This window comes from Chinchilla lanigera, unplaced genomic scaffold, assembly GCF_000276665.1.
Source record: "Chinchilla lanigera isolate Chin_1 unplaced genomic scaffold, ChiLan1.0 scaffold00067, whole genome shotgun sequence".
Taxonomy (NCBI): domain Eukaryota; kingdom Metazoa; phylum Chordata; class Mammalia; order Rodentia; family Chinchillidae; genus Chinchilla; species Chinchilla lanigera.
In genome coordinates this window covers 3,459,716-3,479,951 of record NW_004955468.1, presented here as the reverse complement: position 1 = coordinate 3,479,951, position 20,236 = coordinate 3,459,716, and the positions used below count along the sequence as shown (strand labels likewise).

Here is a 20,236-nt window from a genome sequence, read left to right as displayed (position 1 = left end):
CATCACATGTGCACTGCCATTCACATGTCCATTTAAGGGGCTCTGTCTGCTTCCCTTGGGTTAGGCTGGCCTGGGACAGAGCAGATTCTCTCCCACACGTGCATGATCCTGAGTCCAACTCTTGGTCTCCTCCCAGGTCCCTGGCATTGGAGGTGTCAGCATCTGCTCTTCTGTCTCCCGTCTGTACTTGACAGGAGCTTGAGGAAGGCCTCTGAGTCTCTAGGCAGCGAGGCACAGGGACCAGAGCATGCACCCTCACAAAGTAAGGTGAGCAGGAAAGGCAGCCAGGTGGACAGGCTGCCCCCTGCGCTTAGGGGACAAGCCCCGAGGGCACTGCCAGGCCCCACTGCACAGGAAATGTGCAAAGTTTCCAAATGAGAAGTGGATTCATTAGGGCTCTACAGGAAAACACAACCAACAGAAGGTATGCAGGGAGAAGAGAGAGTGAGGGAGTAGGGTGGGGAAGGAAGGGAGGGGAGGAAGAACAGGAGAGGGAAGAAGAGAGATTTTAAGGCATCGGCTCATACAACTATGGTTGGCAGTCTAAAATCTGCAGGTCAGGCCAGCTAACTGGGAAACCAGAGAACTGATATTATAGCTCAAGTCTGGAGGGTGTGGACACAGAATTTCTTCTTCATCAGGGAACCTCAGTCTTTTAAGGCTTTTACCTGGTTGGGTAAGGCCCACTCACATTATGGAGGGTTATCCGGTGTCCTCATTGTCTGATTTAAATGCTAATCACATCTAAAAATACCTTCTCAACACCACTGGATCCCACGGCCTAGCCAAGATGGTACCTACAGGTAACTATCATGGAAGGTGTCTACTTTCACTGCGGCTACTGTGATGAAGTATCACAAGTTGTGCAGCTTAAAATAACACACATGTTTTCTGTCACAGTTTGGTTCTGAGATCTGTAAGTCAGTCTATAAACCTCACTCCCTCTGAAACCTCCAAGAGAGGATCCTTCATGACCATTCCAGCTCTGGGTGGCTCCAGGTGTTCTTGGCTTGTGGTAACACAAAGTTCAATTTCTGCCTCTTCTTTGCATGGTTGTCACCCCTCCTGTGCAGGACTCCTTTCCTCTTCATATAAATACACACATCATACAGAAATACAGCCACCCTAAAGATCCCCTTTTACTTAATCATAGATACAAAGGCTTTGTAAATCATAACTAAGGGTACTGGGGGTTGAGATTTCAGAATTTCTGTGGGGACACAATTCAACCCAGAGAGGGTGATGTGACTTTAGAGGTTTCAGAGAGTTCAGAAGGCAGGGCTAGGCTGGAGGAGGTTCAGAAACAGTTGTCTGCTGGGTTGGGTCTTTGGGTCACTAGCAAAAGATCACTAGAGCTCAGTGTCCTTAGGGGAGGGACCAGGTCTCATTTACCTGGGTCAGACTGGCACAATACCTGGCACACAGCAGGAGCTCAATAAGTGCTTGTGGCAAGGCTGATGCCACCCAGTCTGAGAGCTGGTGCTAGAGGTGGAAGGGGTGCTGGTCTTCTCCCCACAGCAACTCAGGTTGGGTTTCTGGCTGTAGTCACCAACCCCCAACAGGAGCTCCTCCAACCAGCCCCTCACAGCCTAGGAAGAGCCTGCAAGACTCGGTGGAAAATGCCAGAGCAGGTGCTCAGCTGCGGGCAGCAGCTGCCCGAGCTGGATGGTCTGTCTATCCCCACCCTGGCTGGGTGGTCATGAAACCTTGGTACCTCTTGACCTTGAACCTCCTGCTGCCATGTGTAGCCCATCATGCCGGGGCCTGCTCCTGGGACGGGGGCTCACCATGGGCACTCTCCATGGGCACTCCTCCCCCTCTGGCTCCTTCCCACCAGCCCTGGTCCCAGCGTGAGGGTTCAAGTGTCCCGTGGGCCTCTGGCTGCCTCCTGGTGCACTGCTACCTTCATCTAGGCAGACTGTTAACGTATGCAGATTAGATGCAAAACTGAAGATCAACACACTCAGCAATTAGAGGGCAGCCTGGGCTCCAGGCACAGATTTTGGATAGAAGAAACCTCACTAAAAGGTCTTAAATACTCACTTGTGTTCACGGAAAAGTTCGGCTTATTCTCTGCTGAGTTCTGAGGGCACAGCTTGGAGAGTGGTCTTTGTCATGGTCGTGCTGCTGTGGATGCCCTGGACATAGATATAGCAGGGGCCCTTGGAAATAGAGTTCAAGGCAGTGGGGCTGCCCTACACAGGTGTCAGTTGCTCCTGGGCCCTAAAGGGGGCTCTGGTCAGTGTGTGGACCTTCGGGGAGGTGGGCTGGTGCCGTAGCCTGTGCCCTTAACCCTTGAGCCTCAGCCTCTGTGGTGAGCATCCTCCAGCTGCAGACCCGCTCACAGTGGGGTCTTTCATAGTCCCGTCCCTGTTGTTTATCTGAATACCCAAGTCCAGGTTATTTCTAAAGGACAGAAGTTTCTTTGGTTCATAGTTCTGGCAACTGGGAAGTCCGAGGGCACAGCTCCGGCATCTGCGGAGGGCCTCGCACCACCTGGTTGAGAGCGTTGCAAAGCAAGGGGCAAGAGCTTGCGAACTCAGCTCTCTTCCTCTCCTTACAAAGTGACAAATCCCATCCAGGGGCCCCGACCCTAATTATCTCATCTGACCCTAGTCACCTGCCCACCTTCAAATACAATCAGCATGTGAATTTGTGCGTTAGTCTCTAACACACGTGCTTTGGGAAGGTTCACTGAGACTACAGCAGGGTCATACAATGACCTCAATCTCTGAGGTGGCCCAGAGCAAGGCTCCTTCTCCCTTTGCCTGGAGAATCTGCTGTGAGTCATAGCTTTTAGTGAGGGACCAGGATATGAGAAAGAAGCAAGAGGAAGACAGCTTCCTCCTTGGTGACCTTGGACTTGTTCCTCAGCCTCACTGTATTTGTTTGCCCCTCTGTAAAATGGGTTAAACATGCTCATCTCACGAGTTCACAAACGTGCGAATGAAGGCGGGAACTGTGCCAGGCACAGTGTGAGCCTTTTGGACACAAAATGCCAATTCCTGGTGGTTCCCTTCCTGGCAGCTGAGTGTCCCTGAACCCAGTTCTTGCGTCCAGTGCAGAGACTCTGGGACGGGTCAGCAAGGGAGGGAAGTCCTGCTGTCTCAGGCTGATGGGCACCTGACGGCTCTGACCGATACTTGTTTTGTTTAGTGATTCCATCCCTTCGCCCCTGTGATTAGGATCCATGATTCAACCCGGTGGTTCCCTGTCAGATCAGCCTCAGCTGTGAATTCCCTCGGAGCTGTCAGAGAGCTGAGCATCCAAGCTGCCTGTCAGTCAACCAGCCAGCCGGTTAGCCGGGTCTGCAAACCCAGCAGCTGTCCCACCCGCCCCACACCCACCCACCTGCCCATCACTTGCCGAGGAGGGGAGTCCCGGGCATTCCGCCCCCCATGCTCCTCACCTGTGTCAGGGAGGGGTGCTCAGCTCCTGCGGCAAAGCACTTGTCGGTCAGAGCCTGCAATGACTCCCACCGTGTTTGGTGTGCGTGGCCCCAGTACACATGTGCCATACACCGCACTACAACCGGCACATGTGAGTGTTGGTGGGACTGGACTAGCATGTCTTTTGGTCCGTTATACCGTACGCATCGAGGGGATGTGTCACAGCGCAGGTCTGTGCTACACAGGCGTGTGGCCTCTGCTGTGTGTGACGTGGGCGTGCTGTGGGGGAGCGCGTGCGTGTTCACAGCCCCGGGTGGTCTCCGTGAGTCAAGCATATGACTTAGAGAAGACCATGCCTTGGGTTTCTGTGCAGTGTTCTTCAATGCAGATGGGCCTGGGAGGATCAGCAGGAGCTAGTGAATGTTGCTACTGATGGGCAGGAACAAGCTTCATGACAGCAGCAGCAGCACCACGTGCCCCCAGCGCTCCCCATCTCTGCCCGCCATGCAATGTGCAGTGTGCAATGGTCAGGTGCCGCACCATCCCAGGGCTTCCTGTGGCAGAGCAGTCACGGCATCCAACACCATCTGTCTGTCCACCCAACATGGACTGATGAGCCAGGCAGTATCTTAGGCCTGGTGACAGCGTCTAAACCATGAACAGCACCGTCATGGCCCCTGCTCTCCCTCACTGTGTGCTGGCGGCACCAGCAGGTAACATCAGGCAGCCCAGGGCATCAGGTGATGTCTCCTGAAGGCAGTGACAATAAACGACACACAAGGGGAATGGCGAAGACATTCCTGGCAGAGTTTGGTGGCCTTGAAATGTGAGAGCAGAGCATGTAGAATGAAGGGATGGATGTAGAGATGGAAGTGTCCAGAAAAGGCAGGACCATGGAGGTGGTGGGGACCAGAAGCAAATGTCCTCACAGTCCCGGCAAAGGCTCCAGACCAGTGGTAGTGAACCTAAAGCACGCGTGCTGCAGCAAACTCTTTGTATGGCTGAAAGCTCTAAAAGGTTTGCCATCACTGCTCTAGCCCTTATCTTCTAAGGCCCAGGGCAGCCTGGAAGGGCTTTAAACTGTGCAGTTATTTTGAATTTAAAGGCCATTGTGTGATGAAAGAACAAAGCCAGAGCAGCAAGATAGGTCAGCAGATGCTGCCACCGCCCAAGCAGGGGATGTCTGGGGCCTGGATGGTAATGAGACAGTGAGGACGACGCGATGGGTATTTCAGGAGTCACCAGTACAGCACTGTGCCACAGATGATCAGTAACAGGGCCCTGTGGGCTGTCTCCAGCTCACCTCAGGCCTTGGGGCTGGCTGCAAGCTGGGTGAAGAACTCTGGTTTCTGGCTTGAGCAGCTGGTGGATGCTGCTACCACGTCGTGTGCAGGGGGAGAGCCCAGCCTTGAGTTGGGGTGGCTGTGGGTCTTCCATGCATACACACCCCAAGGGCACAGAAGTAGGGGAACAAGGTCAGAGGAGCTGGGAAGATTATGTGCACAGAACACATTTGGGAGCCCATGGCTCTTTGGGGCCCGGAGGGCTGGGGACCAGAACATCTCAGAGGGAAAGCAGGGCTTGGAAGGCAGGGTTGAGGAAGTGGGCCTGGGCCTGAGTCCTGCCTTCCTCTGCAGCCCCTGAGAAGCCACAACTCTCAGCATAGCTCCCAGAGTGGGTCAAGGGTCTGGGGGACCAGACTCCTGGTGATCACTCTCCAGCCAGCTCTGCAGGAACAGGCCTACTTTACCCTAAATAAAGGTGAACTCTTGCCAGAGGATTTTTAGGAAGTAACTGAGTCATGCTGGAGCCTGAAGCCAAGGAGGCTCCACAGAGAGGCTGTCTGTTTGCCAGAAAAGTGCCAACCACGGCAACTGGCCCTGCCCCGTGTTAGGTGCTCCTGGGACAGAAATGTGCAGCACGTCCTTTGCTGGACCAGAGTCAGGCCATCGGAGGCAGCCAGTGGGGCAGCCTCATTACCGAGGTGGCCTGAATGAAAGATAATGATCTGTCCAGCTCTAGCTGGCCCCTGGATGTGTTGTTCCAGCAGCAGCGTCAATTACTGAGCTGGCCTGTGGCTGTCAGACTTGTCACAGCTATTGCCTGTGATACCCTGAAGAGCCACGGAAGTAAATCCGTCTTAGCGGGTGATACTTTGAAGTGCCTCCCCGCCCCCCGAAGGCTGCTCTGTCCTGAGAGAGGCACTCCTGGCCTCCCCGCCCCCCGGGGACAGTGGGGCTCCTGCAGGCATAACTGGAAAAGATGGCTCAGGGATGGATGCTCTCATCCTTGGCAGAACTCCTCAGATGGCCATGCATGGGCGGTCAACGCTGCCCCTTTTCAGAGGGGTTCTGAGTCTCCCTTGGGGAGAAGAGCACTTCCGCCCTCTCAGTCCTGATTCAAGCATGGTAAATGGGCAGCTAAGCTCCAGGCCACTTCAGCCTCCAGGATCTTCTCCAGCATTTGGAGAACACTGAGAGGCAATGGCATTCCAGGGGTCACCCTGTGTGCTCCCCCAAACAGCACCTCTGGCAGCCCACAGATTGTAAGGACAAGGCCAGGGGGATTGCAGCCGTGGTGAGGGGGTCAGTCTAGCTATTCTCTGCCAAGGGTCTGGAACACTCCATATTTGAGAGGAAAGAGGAATCTCACCAGGCAGGGTCTTGAACTTGAGTCAGGTCCAGGTACAGGCTGGACAAGAGATGCTCAGGAAGCTTCTGGCCTGAAGATTTGGCTGGCTTCTCTGAGAGGTAAGACCCACAAGGACAGATACTGGCATGCCTTGCCGTGGTTGGCCTTGGGGATGCCTCCTTCCCTGGACACCTGGCCAAGTGCTCACTTTTGCTCCCTTCTGAATGACCAGCCCTTGCTCTCCCCAGAGGAACTCTTCCAGCCAGCAGCAACTCCCACCAGAGCAACCAAATGGACCTACCACAATGGCCCCAGGACCATCCTTCCAAGTGGGGCTGGGCACCACACCTGTATCACATACTCATACAGACCCACAGCAGCAGCAGGTCCAGGAGAGGTGACCAGACCTGGGGTGCAGACTGCGTGGATGAAGTAAGGGAGGAGGGGTGAGAGGCCCCCAAGGGCTGCAGGTTCAAAGGGACCTCTGGAGGCCCCTCAGAAACAGCTGACGGTGGCAAGAAAATGGGTTGGGAAGATGATATCACGATGTGGGTGAGGGTGCTGGGGTCTGACCTTAGGAGGGTAGACCAGGACAAGGGGAGGATAGAGGGCATAGAATCACCAAGCAGGAGGGTCTAGTGAATCTGGGATGTGAAGGGTGAAGGTGAAGGAAATATCTGGGGGACCCCTCCCCAATGCTCCACCAGTATCTCTGACAGAGAGAGAGGCCTGGAGGAATGGAGGAGCCAGTGTGGGCAACGGCCAACCCTAGGTCACACTGAACCTGAGACACAGGCTTGGGAAACACTGTGGGAAGAACTCTCAGTAGGCGACAGTATGGAGTATGGGTGCAATTACTGTCTGCTGTGGCTGTGTCTAGATGTTCCCCCCAAAGCCTCATGGGGTCACAGGTGGGGGTTTTCGGAGGTGGCTGGATCTAGAGTGTGTGATGTTAGGATCGGGATGTGATGCTGGGATGGACTCATGGTGCAATGCTAGGACTAAAGCTGCCCCACCCTGGGTGTGAGTGCTACCGCCCTAAGGATAGGCAGCCTGCATAGATATGAGGGACAGAGAGGGGGCGGGGCTTGGCGCCTTTCTGCCTGCCATGAACTGTTTTTCCTCCTTGTGGCCCTCTGCCACGCCACCCAACCTTGGAGCCAGCCAATTATGGGCTGAGACCTCCTCAAACTACGAGCCACATAAACCTTTCCTCCTTCAGCTTTGGGTGTTGTGTATTTTATCTCAGCAATGAGAAAAGTAACTGAGACTGTCTGTTTTTTTTTTTTTTTTTGGTCTTTTTGAGACAGGGTCTCGCTATGCAGTTCAGGCCGGCCTTGAGCTCACTTTGTAGCCCAGGCTGGTCTCGAACTCCCAACAATTCTCCTGCCTCAGCCTCCCAAGTGCTGGGATTACAGGCGTGTGCCACCACGCCCGGCTGAGACTGTCTGTTATCCCGTTCTGGCCCACACATCCCAGCTTTGGAGGCAGCACGGACACAAACCATACAACAGCCTGGAAACCACACCAGCATCACCAAACAATGTTGCTCTCAGTAGCTCTGAACACAGGAGCATTAAGTAGAATCAAACACTGGAAATGTCATCCAGAATTTTCACACTTCTCATGTAAACTTAATTTGTGTGAAAGTCTTCCTCAGACAAGGGAAATCCCTCGACAAGACCCCCTCCCCCAGTCTTCTCTCCTCTCCAGCATGTTGGGGGTGTCTCCATCTGGGAGAGGCACTGTCTGCAGGGAACCCGACGCCAGGGTTTGCCTGGGGTGGGGTGGGGTGTGGCCGAGAGGCTTCTGTGTCCTGGAAGGCACTGTCTGAGGTCCCCGAATACTCTCAAGGCTTAGCAATTCTCTTCTTCGCCTCTACCTGCGCATCTTCAGCAAAGCCCCGGAAATTAGACCCGGCTGGCTTTGCAAATAGAGTATGCTCACTGTGTAATGATTGCCTGGAAGGTGGCTGGGGTCATCATGAAAGGAGAGTTAAAGATGTTCTGAGCTGTTTTCCTGCTTCCCGTGAAATCCAACCAGAGCAGCTGCTCTCAGAACGAAGCGCGCAGGTCACAGGCAGGGAGACGGCCCCTCCCACCGCTGCCCACATTTCCGCGGAGGAATAAAGACCCCAGTCTAGATCACCAGGCAGGTGTTTTGGGCCCCTCTTCGCCGTTGTGAAATGTGCCATTCCAGGAAACAAAAGCAGCCTGGCTCCTGTCTTTGGCTTTCACACCTAAGCGTGGTGGAGGCTCAGAGCCACCCACGTACGTGTGGGTGGGCCGTCCTCTCTGGAATTAATGATTTGCAAAAGCGGTGAGAACTGCTCAGCCCACCGAGGCATCTTCTGCAGGATTAAACGTCACTCCTTCTAATGACTTGATTTATGTCAGGAGGTTTACAGCTCCAAACAAAATACTGCGATGATGGCAATAAATCACAAGGCGGTTGCTTACAACAGTGACTAGCACGTTTTTTGGTTTGTTTGGGCGTTGACTGCAAAAGGAGAGGCTGCTGGGTAACAGCACGTGTGGCAGGCAGGGTGAACACAGGACGCAGATGATGTCAGGCAGTGGGGAACTTCAGTAGGGGCATCAGAAGACTTTGAATGCTTGAGGCTTTGGGGAATGATCCCTGGTTGGAGAAACCAAAATTTCTGGGAAGGGACTATTCTGGGCTTGGAGGGCTGCACGTGTACCTGAACATCCTGGGGAAGCCATTTTCAGTTTTTAGCCGATATTCCCTGGGGTAGCCCCAAGTGAGAGATGCAAGAATAGGCCAGGCAAGGATGGCTCTGCAAGGCTGGGATCCTTGGAACCCAGGGGACAGGCTGCAGGTAGGTTAAGCCTTGGCTGTCATCTCTTAGACTAGCAAAGATTGATCCCTGGAGAGCAGGACTCTGCTCTATGGAGCAAGAGCTCAGAGGAGTTGAAACCCGCTTCAAAGACTGCATCACTACAGATCTGGGTAGACCCAGCAGGCTCTGGCCAGAAGTCTGGGAACATATGAACCTCCTGCATGGTAAAACTAATCTTGTCCTTGGCACCAAAACAGAGGAAAAGGGGAGAGGAGGAGGTGGGACTGGGGCCAAGTTTCAGACCAAGATCTACTCCTCTTAGCAGAACACAGCTGACGCCAGACAGATGTGTCCTTGGAAGAGTCCTACAGCCTGGAATGCTGTAGCGAAGACTGTGCCCTTAAGTGGTCATGGTCCAGGGCGACTCAGGAATGCCAGGCACTGGGGAAAGTGAACCATAACTAGGTCTCAACCCTGGCTCAGGGTGCATTTAACTGAGGGATATGGGTGGGAGAGTCAAGGTGGGGTTCAGATGCTGCACAAGGGTTCAGATGCGATGGAGCACCAATGATGGGGAGACGCACCTGCACGGCAGGTGGGATGGTGCATGGATCGTAGGGGGTGTGATGGTGCATGGATGTTGTACAGATTGTGGGTGGATGGTGTGGGGTGAGTGGGTGGCAGGTGGATGGTACACACGTAGCGGGTGGATGGCAAGTAGCGCATCAAGATGGGCGGTAGGTGGTACTTGAGGTCTTGATGAAGAGAGTTCAGATGGAGATCCACAAGGTGTGGGGCTGTGCAGGTGGGTAATTGGAGGGACACACAGCCTGGCCCAGAGACATGGAAGCTGCGCATCACAGGCCCCCATTAGCTTTTAGCATATATCCTGGTCAGCAGGAGGGCACTGAGTTGCAGAGGGGTTAAGCACCTCACCCTCATCCACACTGCTGGTTCAGTGGGTGGCAGAGGCCAGGTCCAGACCAGAACTGACTCCATACGCTGGTTCTAACCTACAGCTGACACTGCCTGCCAGTGCATGGGGACAGGGCCATGGCCAGGATGGAGGTGGGGGCAGGAAAAGGGTCACAGAAGGTCTCCCACTACTATCCCACTAGTGTCACGCAGTCATACTCCAGTCTAGTTTCACTGGCTAAAGGTGCAGCCTCTAGTTGTAGCATTCTCATTGGCCAGAGTGACAGGAATCTTGGGCCTCCTTGGCCTTCTCTGACTCTCAGAGAGGCAGCACACACGATGAAGGGAAGGAAGGACCCTCAGAGGCCCCCGTTAGCCTTCAGCTTACATCCCAAGCTGCTGAGAAGGACGTTGCCTCTTTCCAGCAAACAGTGAGAGCAACCTCCAATGTCAGAAGACAAGGCTCCTATCCATCTTTGATTAAAGCAGAGCAGGGAAAAAAAAGCATTGTTTGTCTTACAAAGTCTGGCAAATTTTGATAATGAAACCTTTAGAATGTATAATTCGGAAACCTTTCTAGTTCCAGGCAGATAAGGAGTAATGGTAACGTATTTCAACTTCAGAAGCAAATATAACCTTTTATCACCTAATTTAACAATGTTGCTGGCGAAATATGTTAGGCAAATGTAAAATGCTATTTAAATGATAAAATACATTGTCTCGGATGGCAAGGATTTTAATTGCCACAAGCAGAGTCCAAACACACTTCCATGCCAGCCCTGATGGACATGGTTAATGACAGGGTGTCCCTAATGAGCAGAGGCAGAAGGGGTCAGCCTGACTTCGCTGTCTCCCCTGGGAACTGCCCACACCTGACATCTGTCCAGGCTCCGCGGGACTCATCAGCGTCATTCCCTTGTGAAGTACGAATTGGTTCAGATATTAATATTAATCGGCCAACACATTAATATTAATCAGTTAATATATACTTCCCATGACAACGAGAGATAAAGGAATCTTATTATGTGGTGGATCAGGGAACACGGAATATCTAAGTGGATTTCCTCGGGACGCACAGCATAAAGAACACTAAGCCTCTTAGGCATGTTATCTCTGCAGAGAATGGAGCTGGGCTCACGCGTGGGCAAAGTAACAAGCAGGGAAAACCCAGTGGGAGCGATTTCCTCTCCACAGGCAGCGGGTGGTGCTACCCCAGTCAGGGAGGTTGGGGGAACTGGGGGGAGTGGGCAGCTCCCACAGCCTTCCCTCTCAGGCTTCCAGCAGCCGCTGCAGAAAACCTTACCCGAGGCCCTGGGCAGTCAGGGGTCAGGCCAGGGCCCCTCACTCCCCCAAACAAGAGACACAATGACTCTACGCCACAAGGACTTGTCCTTCTGAGCCACTGATTGCGTCATTTTCCAGTTTGGGACCCGGTACATTCCAGGCTCCGTGCTGAGGTGGAAAAGGAGATGATCCCCGCTTTGTGGTGCTTTAACAGGATAAGGGTCACCCTCGCTGTTTGGCAGGAGGGCACTGCGTGGCAGAGAGGTGAAGTACTTCACTGTCATCCACGCTGCTGGCCTAGTGGGTGGCAGAGCCCGGGACTAGACCAGATTCACATCATCCGCTGGTTCTAATCTTTAGCTGATGCTGCCTGCCAGTGCTTGGGGGTAGGGGGTTGGCCAGGCAGGGGGTAGGACGGAGGTAAGGGGCAGGAGGAGGATCACAGCAGGTCTCCCACTACTATTACACCCATGCCACACAGTCAGAATGGGCACTGGGCCTTGGCCCTGGGCAGCCCACAGAGGGGTCACCAGGGAGGAGGTAGAGGATCACCTGCACGAACACTGGCTTGCAGGCTGTCTTCACAGGCAAAGGCACATCTGAGCACAATTAACATCTGAAGCACTAATTATTTTACTTGGGTGTCTAAGTCTGAGGATCCTTTAATTTCAGTTTAATTGGAGAAAAATGGTCAGCAGTTATTGAACAGCGGGAGGGCAGCTCCACGCTTCCCCTTGCTGCGAATCAGCCCACATGGGAGGCGTGCGGGCAGCAGCTGGGATGGGCCAGGGTGCAGTGGGTGCAGTGGGAGGGTCTCGGGCACCCTGCCTCCATTGTCCCCGACATCTGCTGGGAAGGCTTTCTGGCCAAGTTAATTACTCGCCTTTTTGTCTTTTCTATTTTGTTCCATTTTCTGTAGCAGCATCAGTTGCAAGAGAAGCAAGTACAAGAGGAAATGGGATTCTTATTACAAGGAGAGCTTATGACTTCCCCATCACTCCCCCTTGTACTTGATAGTAATCTCAGCTCAAAATGAAAGCCTCAGGCCCTCCCCTGCTAGGCTGGCAGAGTTGGCAGGGGGGGTGCATCTGTCTGTTGCTGAGGGGCAGGCTGCTGTCATGGAGGACAGGTTGGATCTGAGGGGTACTGGAACCCCCTCTCCCTTTCCCCGATTTGGAGTTGGGCACCTGGTGCCTGGGGTCCCCTGGCAGAACCTAGAGACTTTGGTGCTGACACTAGAAAACTAAAAAGAATCTTTTATTTTGCTTTTGATTAGTTTTACTCTCTGGTCTCCTATGGGCAACCTGTTAAGAAAATCAGTAGTCTAGATCCCTAGTGTGAAGGCGACCCCCAGGGACCTGGCTGCTGACTGCTCTGGTGGCCTCTGGGGATGGCTTGGTTGGTGGCCTGGGGACAGGTGGAGTAGACGGGACTGATCCAGGACACAGAGGTGCTAACTTTCATGGCTTCTCTTTCAGATGGTTCTCAGGCCCAGGCCCTGTCACCGTGGGGGTAGCTGCACCAGAAATGAGCAAGAAATACTATGGTCTGTCGTCCTGTGTGTGCCTCTGCTGGTGACCAAAGCCCCTCCAAGGGCATGGAGTTTTGAGCATGTGAGAAAGAGAACTCAGCCATGACCCTATCAGGGTAAACAACAAGACACCCTCGACACCCACACCCTGTCATTCTCTCAGCTTTCCGCGTCTTCTCAGGAGAGTCCTCACCTTCTCAGAGTTCTCCCAGGCCTGAGTCCTCTGGCCTACTTTGGGTGTTTTGATCCCCTAATCATGCCAGTTTCCTGGACTGGCCCTAGCAGGGGCTCACAGGTTTACAGAGGATCTCACATCCTCCAGGGCTCAGGTGACGGTTTGTGGACAGGTGCGAGGCAGCAATCAGCCAGAGAAACAGAATGCCTGCCAATGGCAGTTGCACAAGGCTTGTAATAGCATGGGCCCTTGGTGAGCCAGTGGCCGCAGTGCTAGGCAGAACCCCACAGTGACCTGCTGACTGACTGTGGAGTGTTCAGAAAACGGGGGCTCTTGTGTGGCCTCAGACAACCCAGTCCCACCCTCTACCCGATAGGGTTTCTTGAGCTGTGGACTGCCCTGGCTGCTTCCCCTGTCTCTTCCCTAGGTCCTATCTGGTGCCCTCGGGAGTGTGAGCTCCCAGCCTGGCTTCCTTAGACTCTGCTCTCTGTCTTTGGTCCAGGTGCAGGGACCTCTTTCCTCCTGGGGCTGGCAACACTTTTCCCTGGAGTAAGGTCCTTCCTTCCTCAATGGCTGTGCCGACTTCTGGATTAATGAAGAGACCCCCAAGGAAGCAAGTCAGAGCTGTGTGAGGTCTCAGAGATCCAGGACCAGCAGAATTTCACCTGCCTTCAGCCTTAGTTTCACCACCTCTACAATGGGGGCTCTTGGGCTTTTCATCCAAGGCCATAGGCATCTTCTGGAATAGAGGATGATGTCATCAACCTGGCCCATGGCTTGGTGACCCTTCATCTTCTCTCCCCAGCAAGGAGCACAGCCAAAGCTTCGAGCAGAAGCAGAACCTTAGAGAAAGAAGGTTCTGGTGAAGGGAACCTGGGGCTGATGGAGGGTGGAACTGTGAGCGTGGTGCCAGGAGCATGGACTGCAGGACCAGCCATCATAGCGGAAGTTGTGGCTCCATTTCTTGCCAGCTGTGGGGCCTTGAGCAGGTCTGGACCTACTCAGACCTTGTATTTCCTCACGTGGAAAAGAGAGATGCTGATGGGGGTGGGAGCAGGTGGAGATTATGTGAGGTGGGAAGCAGACTGCCTGGGCCTGGGCATCTTGAGAGGAAGTCTGAGGTCCTAGATGGAGTTGGCCAGGCAGCGGAAATGATCTGACTTTGACAAGTGCCTCTGGGTTAGAAGAGAACTGGCTTTGCATGAGTACGGGCAGCATCCCCTGTGCTCATGGCGACTGGGGCAATCTGTCAAAGCTTCCATGCAGCAACTCCTTCTGCCTCTCTTGCAGGAACTTGAAATCCCCACCCATAAGACCACGTTCCTTCTCCCCCAGAACTCACTGGGAGGAGCTCTGCAGTCATGGAGGTAGGCAAATAGAGAGGAAGTCAGGACACCTGCCCGGTCTCCAGCAAATCCACATCCCATATGTGCCAGTGAAAATAAACCCAAAGGCTTCCAAGGCTTCCTTGGAAGTGTTTTGTCACGAAACATTTAATTCATGCAAAAGAAAATATGCAACATACAAAATATACATTACAAAGGTTAATAACAGGGCTAGGAGTGTAGCTCAGTGGGAGAGCCTTGCCTAGCACTCCTACGGCTCTAGGTTTATGCCCAGCACCCCCTTAACACTAACAGCAGCAACAATAATAACAATGCACACATCCAGGGATTCAGCACCCAGCTGGAAAGAGAATGTCATGGAAGGTCCCACTGTGTCTCTCTTGGACATCTTCCTCCTGTACCTGCCAGAGATAATCCTTGCAGAATTCTGTGGCCATCATTCTTAACCTACTTATTTTATTTTTTGTATATGTTTCTACCCCTAAGTGATCTATTGCTTATTTTTTATATCACAGCTTAGAATTGGATATAATAAGAATATTTACACCACAGAAATTGGCAGTTCTACAAGGCTGTCTTTTCCTCTTCAATCTGCCTCAGAGAATGAGTTTAACAGTGTGTGAATGGTGGGAGGCCGCCTCCAGAGGAATGTGTCACCTTCCAGGAGAGGAGGCTTCTGACAACTGAGGTCAAATGTCTGATTAAGGGTGCAACTGTGAGTCTCTGACAGTCGTTCTACATTCCCAATGCGGGGGATGGGTGCAGCCACCTCCTCACATGGGTTTAGGTGGGGTACCCACAGCTTTTCTACTATAATAAGTTACAGCAAGGTCCAGACTAGAAGTGACCTCACAAATCTGTCCCCTCATTTATTATTCTATGGTTCACTGTATTTACAGGCCGTTCCCTGGAGTCAAACACATGCTTACCAGAGCTCTTCCCAACCTGAAATTATTTATGACTTGGCATTCAAGGAGGAAAAGCAATTTTCTCAAAATGTCTGATGTCATAATATATAGTCTGTTTGACATGCATGTGCCAAAATGGATTGCTCTGCAGGTCTGCCCCTCAATTACTATTACCCTGAATTAAAAAAGGAGAATTAATATTGCTTGGCAGGATGCTAACTCAAGTAGCATCCAGAGAAAATGTCTAGAGCATCTTATAGAAAATACAAATGCCTTGGGAGAAAAACCAGAACACACCCGTTGTTTGGACAGATCTTTATTTCTTTGAGTCCTTTGCTCTGTGATGCGGGAGTGAAGTCTGTGCTCTTGGTTCCTGGAGCCCATTTCCTGGTTACCTTCCAGATGCACAGCTGCGTGTACATCTCTCCTGTCTAGACTTCACTAGGGACAGCCTGAGTCCAGCCACGCTGTGACTGACTGAAAGAACATGTCCACCAACAGGTGAGTGGATAAATGAGATGATGTCACATCTATACAACTTGTTCTGACTACTTGTCCATAAAAATAAACAAATTACCAATATACACACCAACCTAGCTGAATCTTGCAATTGTTTTAGTGAGCAAAATAAACCCAGACATTAAAGAGTAGGATCTCAACGATATAAAATTCAAGAATATTCAAAAGTGATTTCTGGCAGTGAGTGGTGGCCTAGCCCAGTGGTGGGGACTTGAGGAAGGAGGGCATGAAGGAATGTTCTGGAGTGAGAGAAATGCTTTATATCTCCTTTAGGGTGATGGAATACACTTGTCAAAACTCACTTACAATGAATGTGTTTTCTTGTTTATAAATTACACTTCAATTAAACTGACAGAAGATTGTGTGAACATATTTTAGAACTCTAAAGTGCCACGTTAAAAAAATAATGCTATTTCAGTTTTTCAGAGATCTTACTTGTATCTCAGAAACCAAATGGTAACACTTGGAAGGAAGAGGCTTTTTATAAAACTGAAAAAAGAAGTGGGCTCCATCACACCAGCTACAGTTAATTTTCAATGATCTTCAACCAGGCAAAGCAATGTGGAAAAACTCCCTCCACCATACAAAGGAAGTCCCAGCCATTCCTTGTCCTGTGGGGGAAGAAGAGGGCAGGTAAAGGAGACACTGGGGGCCAGAAATGAAGGGTGCAGGGAGTTTGGCACTGGGTAAAATTGTAGAAGCACAGTCACGAAGCTCATAGCTGAATCTCTCTCCTGAGATCACGTTCAGCTGGAGAAAGCCAGCTCACTGAAGTTTGCACCTCGTTCCCTGGGCTGCCTGCATCCAGGGACTGGTTGAAGTGGGGTGTAAAAGCCCACCCCCCTGTGCACCAAGTCAGGACATCTCTGCAGCACCATCCCAGCTCCAGGGTTCTATATGGGATTTGCTGACTAAATCACAGCCTGACTTCTGCCTCTGCCTACTCCTGCTTCCATCCCTTCCTTTCCCTCTCAGGTGTTGATCCAAGGGCACTTCCCATCCCATCACCCCATGCACAATACACTCCCTGCATGTGCTCAGAGTCTGTTGCCAGTGGTCTGAGAAGGCAGACGCTGAGATGAAATGTTAGGGTCAAATCACTCACCAGTCAGAACCCTAGAGCTGGTGGTCAGCGGGGCTCAAAGCGCTCCTGACAAAAGACAGTAATGTAACTATTAAAATGCTTGAACTAGGCAGAAAGTCAGAAGACGAAAATGTTCTGATGTGTACATGAAGGTTAAGAAATATGGGGCAAATACTAACTTGGTAACAATGGATTGGCTGGGAACCTATAAAGAGATTCTAATCTTCTGCAGCAAGTAGAGCAGTCCTAGAACTTACTGATGAGTAGCAGCACTTCAGCAGGTGAATTCTTGGCAATGTCAGGCACCTGGCAGAGAAGGAATAGGACCCTGAGAGATGGAATGAGAGTGTCTGGATTGATGTATGTGTGAGCCTGGAATGTCCAGACTTCCCTAAGTCTTCTGGGCTGCAGGAGCATCCCACCCCCTGCAATACAGGCTGATGCTCACCCTTTAACTGAAGGCACTGCAGACATTTCTGCTGCTCAGACATTACACACCTCCCACACCTTGTCTCCACTAGACCAGTAACTATAAAAGGTGATTGAAGAATATGGTGAATGTTTAAATTTAAGAAAAACTTATTACAGTACAAGACATATTACCAAAAATGATGGGGTAAGTGTGTTCAAAGTGAGGGGGAGAATTCTGAGTATGCTGAGGGGGCTTATGTGTAATACATTTTTTTGATTTAAATATTAGCTGTCATTTTTGATCATCCCTCATTGATCAAACATTTATGGCAATTTCTGTCAAATAAAAACATTACAGTGCACCCTCACCAACCTTATTCACTCGAGCAGACACTGTGCAACTTCTGGCTCTTCCTCAAAGTCAAAATGATCATGGAAGTTAAATGCTTTGCATCAGTCCAGGACACTGAGGCAGCCATGACTGCAATAGTGCAACTAAGACACAAAAGAGGGGATCTAGAACTGCTTCGGAAATTAGCAAGGACGATGGATTTAATGTGTTAGAAATGAGCGGGGGGCGTATTTTGAGGGAAAATATGTGTCTTCTATTGTAATAAATTTTTAAAAACTTAAATAATTGCTGTAGTTTTTGAAAACCTCTGGTACAGTTACATCACAACTTAACTCAGCCAGGAAAGTGCTAGATTTTCAAGGCAAGGAACAATATCCTGAGAGAGCTGATAGACCCAGGAGCAGGAGGGCATACAGAACTCAGTGCTGAGGCTGTGAGGTAAGAGGGCAGAACACAAAGGTGGATACAGAGGAACTGACAGGGGAACATTTTCCTGGGGTTTAAAAGCTCAGCAAGGACCCCAGAAGACAATGCAGACATGCTGCTAGGATGCTTCTTATAAACCGAGAAAGTAATGGCCCACAGTAAATGAAGCAGAAATGAAGACTAAATTGCTACGGTAGATAGAGGAGGAAAAGCAAGAAGCTCACAAAAATAATCACGCCACAGTGGACATACTCATGCACCATAAAAGGCTGAGAAACCCACTGCTACCTTTTGTGGGACACCTGGCATTCCTTCCTTTTGTAAAATCATACAGAAGGCACTGTGAGAGGTGCCAGCATAAAAGAAAAGTTCTGTGGTGCTTCTCTTGGTCAGGACAGGGTTGGATGCTGAAGATGTCATTCCCTGGTATTGATGGGAGATAACAGGATCCTGAAAGAAGCAAATCTGGATGGTGCTGCTTGGCATTCTAACCAAGGTGGGCAGCAACATCAGTCAAGAGGAGCCATCTTGCAGAGACCTATGAGATGTTTAGTAGAACAGTGCATCCTTAAGGGCCATAGAGATGGGCACTGACTAATATATACAACAAAAACAAACCAAGGAGGGATGATCGGGAGGCAGATGGCAGATGTCACAATAAAAGGGCACAACTCTTTGCCCAGGTTTGAGATCCAGAACTCAACAATCAAAGGACAAATCAGATCCCCAAGAGGAAGAGCTCTGTGACATCACGGCAAGTGCACCGGGAAACATTTCCTTAGTCTTCCCCAAAGGTGACTTGCAGTCATTTGTTTGGATAGGTGTACATTGGGAGAAGGAGAACATGTAAACATTTCTAGATTTTGGTCCAAGTTGACCTTTACACCAGGGGATTGGCCTCCAGGAAACTGAAGGGTCATAATAGCTCCTGGTAGAATGGCAGTGTATGGGGCAAGTAACAAATGGCCCAAGTCTAGCTCATGCTGAGTTCCCAGACTCCTGCCTGGCGATCCTCCTCCACATCCCTGGGTGTCTAATCAGGACGGGTATATATAAGACTTGGCAGAACCCCAGTGTCCTTCACCTGTGGGATAAGAACTACAAGAGTAGGAAGTGCCTAGCGTAAGCCTTTGAAAGTGACCCTTTCTCTTGAGTCAAAATACTAAATCAAACACAGTTTTACTTCTTTGGGACATTGTAGGGATTTGTGCCACTTTAAAAGACCTAAAGGACACAGGGGTAGTTGTCACCATGAAATCTCCGTGTAAGTCACTCATCTAGTCTTTACAAAAGACAGATAAGACTTATGAAAGCACCACCCACACTATGAAGCCATAGCCCCAACTGCAACCACAGTATCATATATGCTTTCTTTTTTAAGGAAGATTTACATGATCTCAGGTACATAATGCACCACCACTGGTCAAAAAGAAGTATCAGGAATGGCTCGCACTGACTTGGAGTGGATAGTGGACATTTATATTTTTGTTCTAGCATTATTTTAGCTCTCCATTCCCCTGTCATAATACAGTCCTAATAAGCGTCAGAGTTGTGTGGACACATCTCTGTCTCAGGGTCTGCCTGAGCCAGGGAGCCCAACATTCAACAGATAGAATGGACATAGTGGTTTGCAGTCCAAAGGCAAGCTTGGTTCAGGGACAGAGAGGATTGAGGTTATAGGCAGAGTTGACTCAGGCAGAATCACAATACAGCAAAGGGCAGATTCTGGCTTGGGTCTAAGGTGGACCAATAAGCAGAACAATTTACATTATATGATCAACACCAGGCTGAGGGCAGGTACTACTGACTGTGTTGGGGCCACAGCCGACTAGAACAGAGGTTCTTTTCAGCACTGCGGACAGCTCCTGGCATTCTAGGCCGGGCTCTAACCCATGTCCTGTTCTCTGGGATAGCAGGCCCATAGATTGGTAAGATGTGTAGTCTTCAACACAGTGGACAGTCTTTGTGAGGTCCTGGGCATCGGCATGTTGGCTGACATGACCACAACTGGCTTAGCATCACAGTCAGTCAGTCCTTCATGGTCCCAGTGTTCAGAAGTCAAGATTTTTACATGTATGTCCTATATGATATCAGTTCTGGGGCTTATACAAAAATAATTTCTCTCTGGAGAGACTCAGTCTCTAGTGAGAAAACAAACATGGGTGGACATGGGATGACCTTTAAGGGTCCTTGAACCTCAAGTGGTGAGCCAAGTGTGCATGTGTGTTTGTGTGTGTGTGTGTGTGTGTGTGGGTGTATGAGAGAGAGAGAGACAGACAGAGAGACAGAGAGACAGAGAGAACACAAAATATTAAGCCACTCTTCCAGATCTTTGACTGAAACCCTGTGCTGTGGTTCAGTCTCAGGGATCTGCCAATTTGGGTCTGTTTCAGAGTGATTCTCTTCTCCATGGAAAAGTTATTTTCACTAATTCTCTGAAGTTCAGTCACAGCTAGTAGGGTGTC

General features: G+C 50.8%; 1 protein-coding gene across 4 annotated transcripts in view; it reads right to left on the bottom strand.

Annotated features, from left to right (window-relative positions):
* The window catches only part of Chst8 (carbohydrate (N-acetylgalactosamine 4-0) sulfotransferase 8), a 128,828-nt gene that overhangs the window by 6,244 nt on the left and 102,348 nt on the right, over positions 1-20,236 (bottom strand). The gene's annotated exons all lie outside the window — the stretch shown is intronic.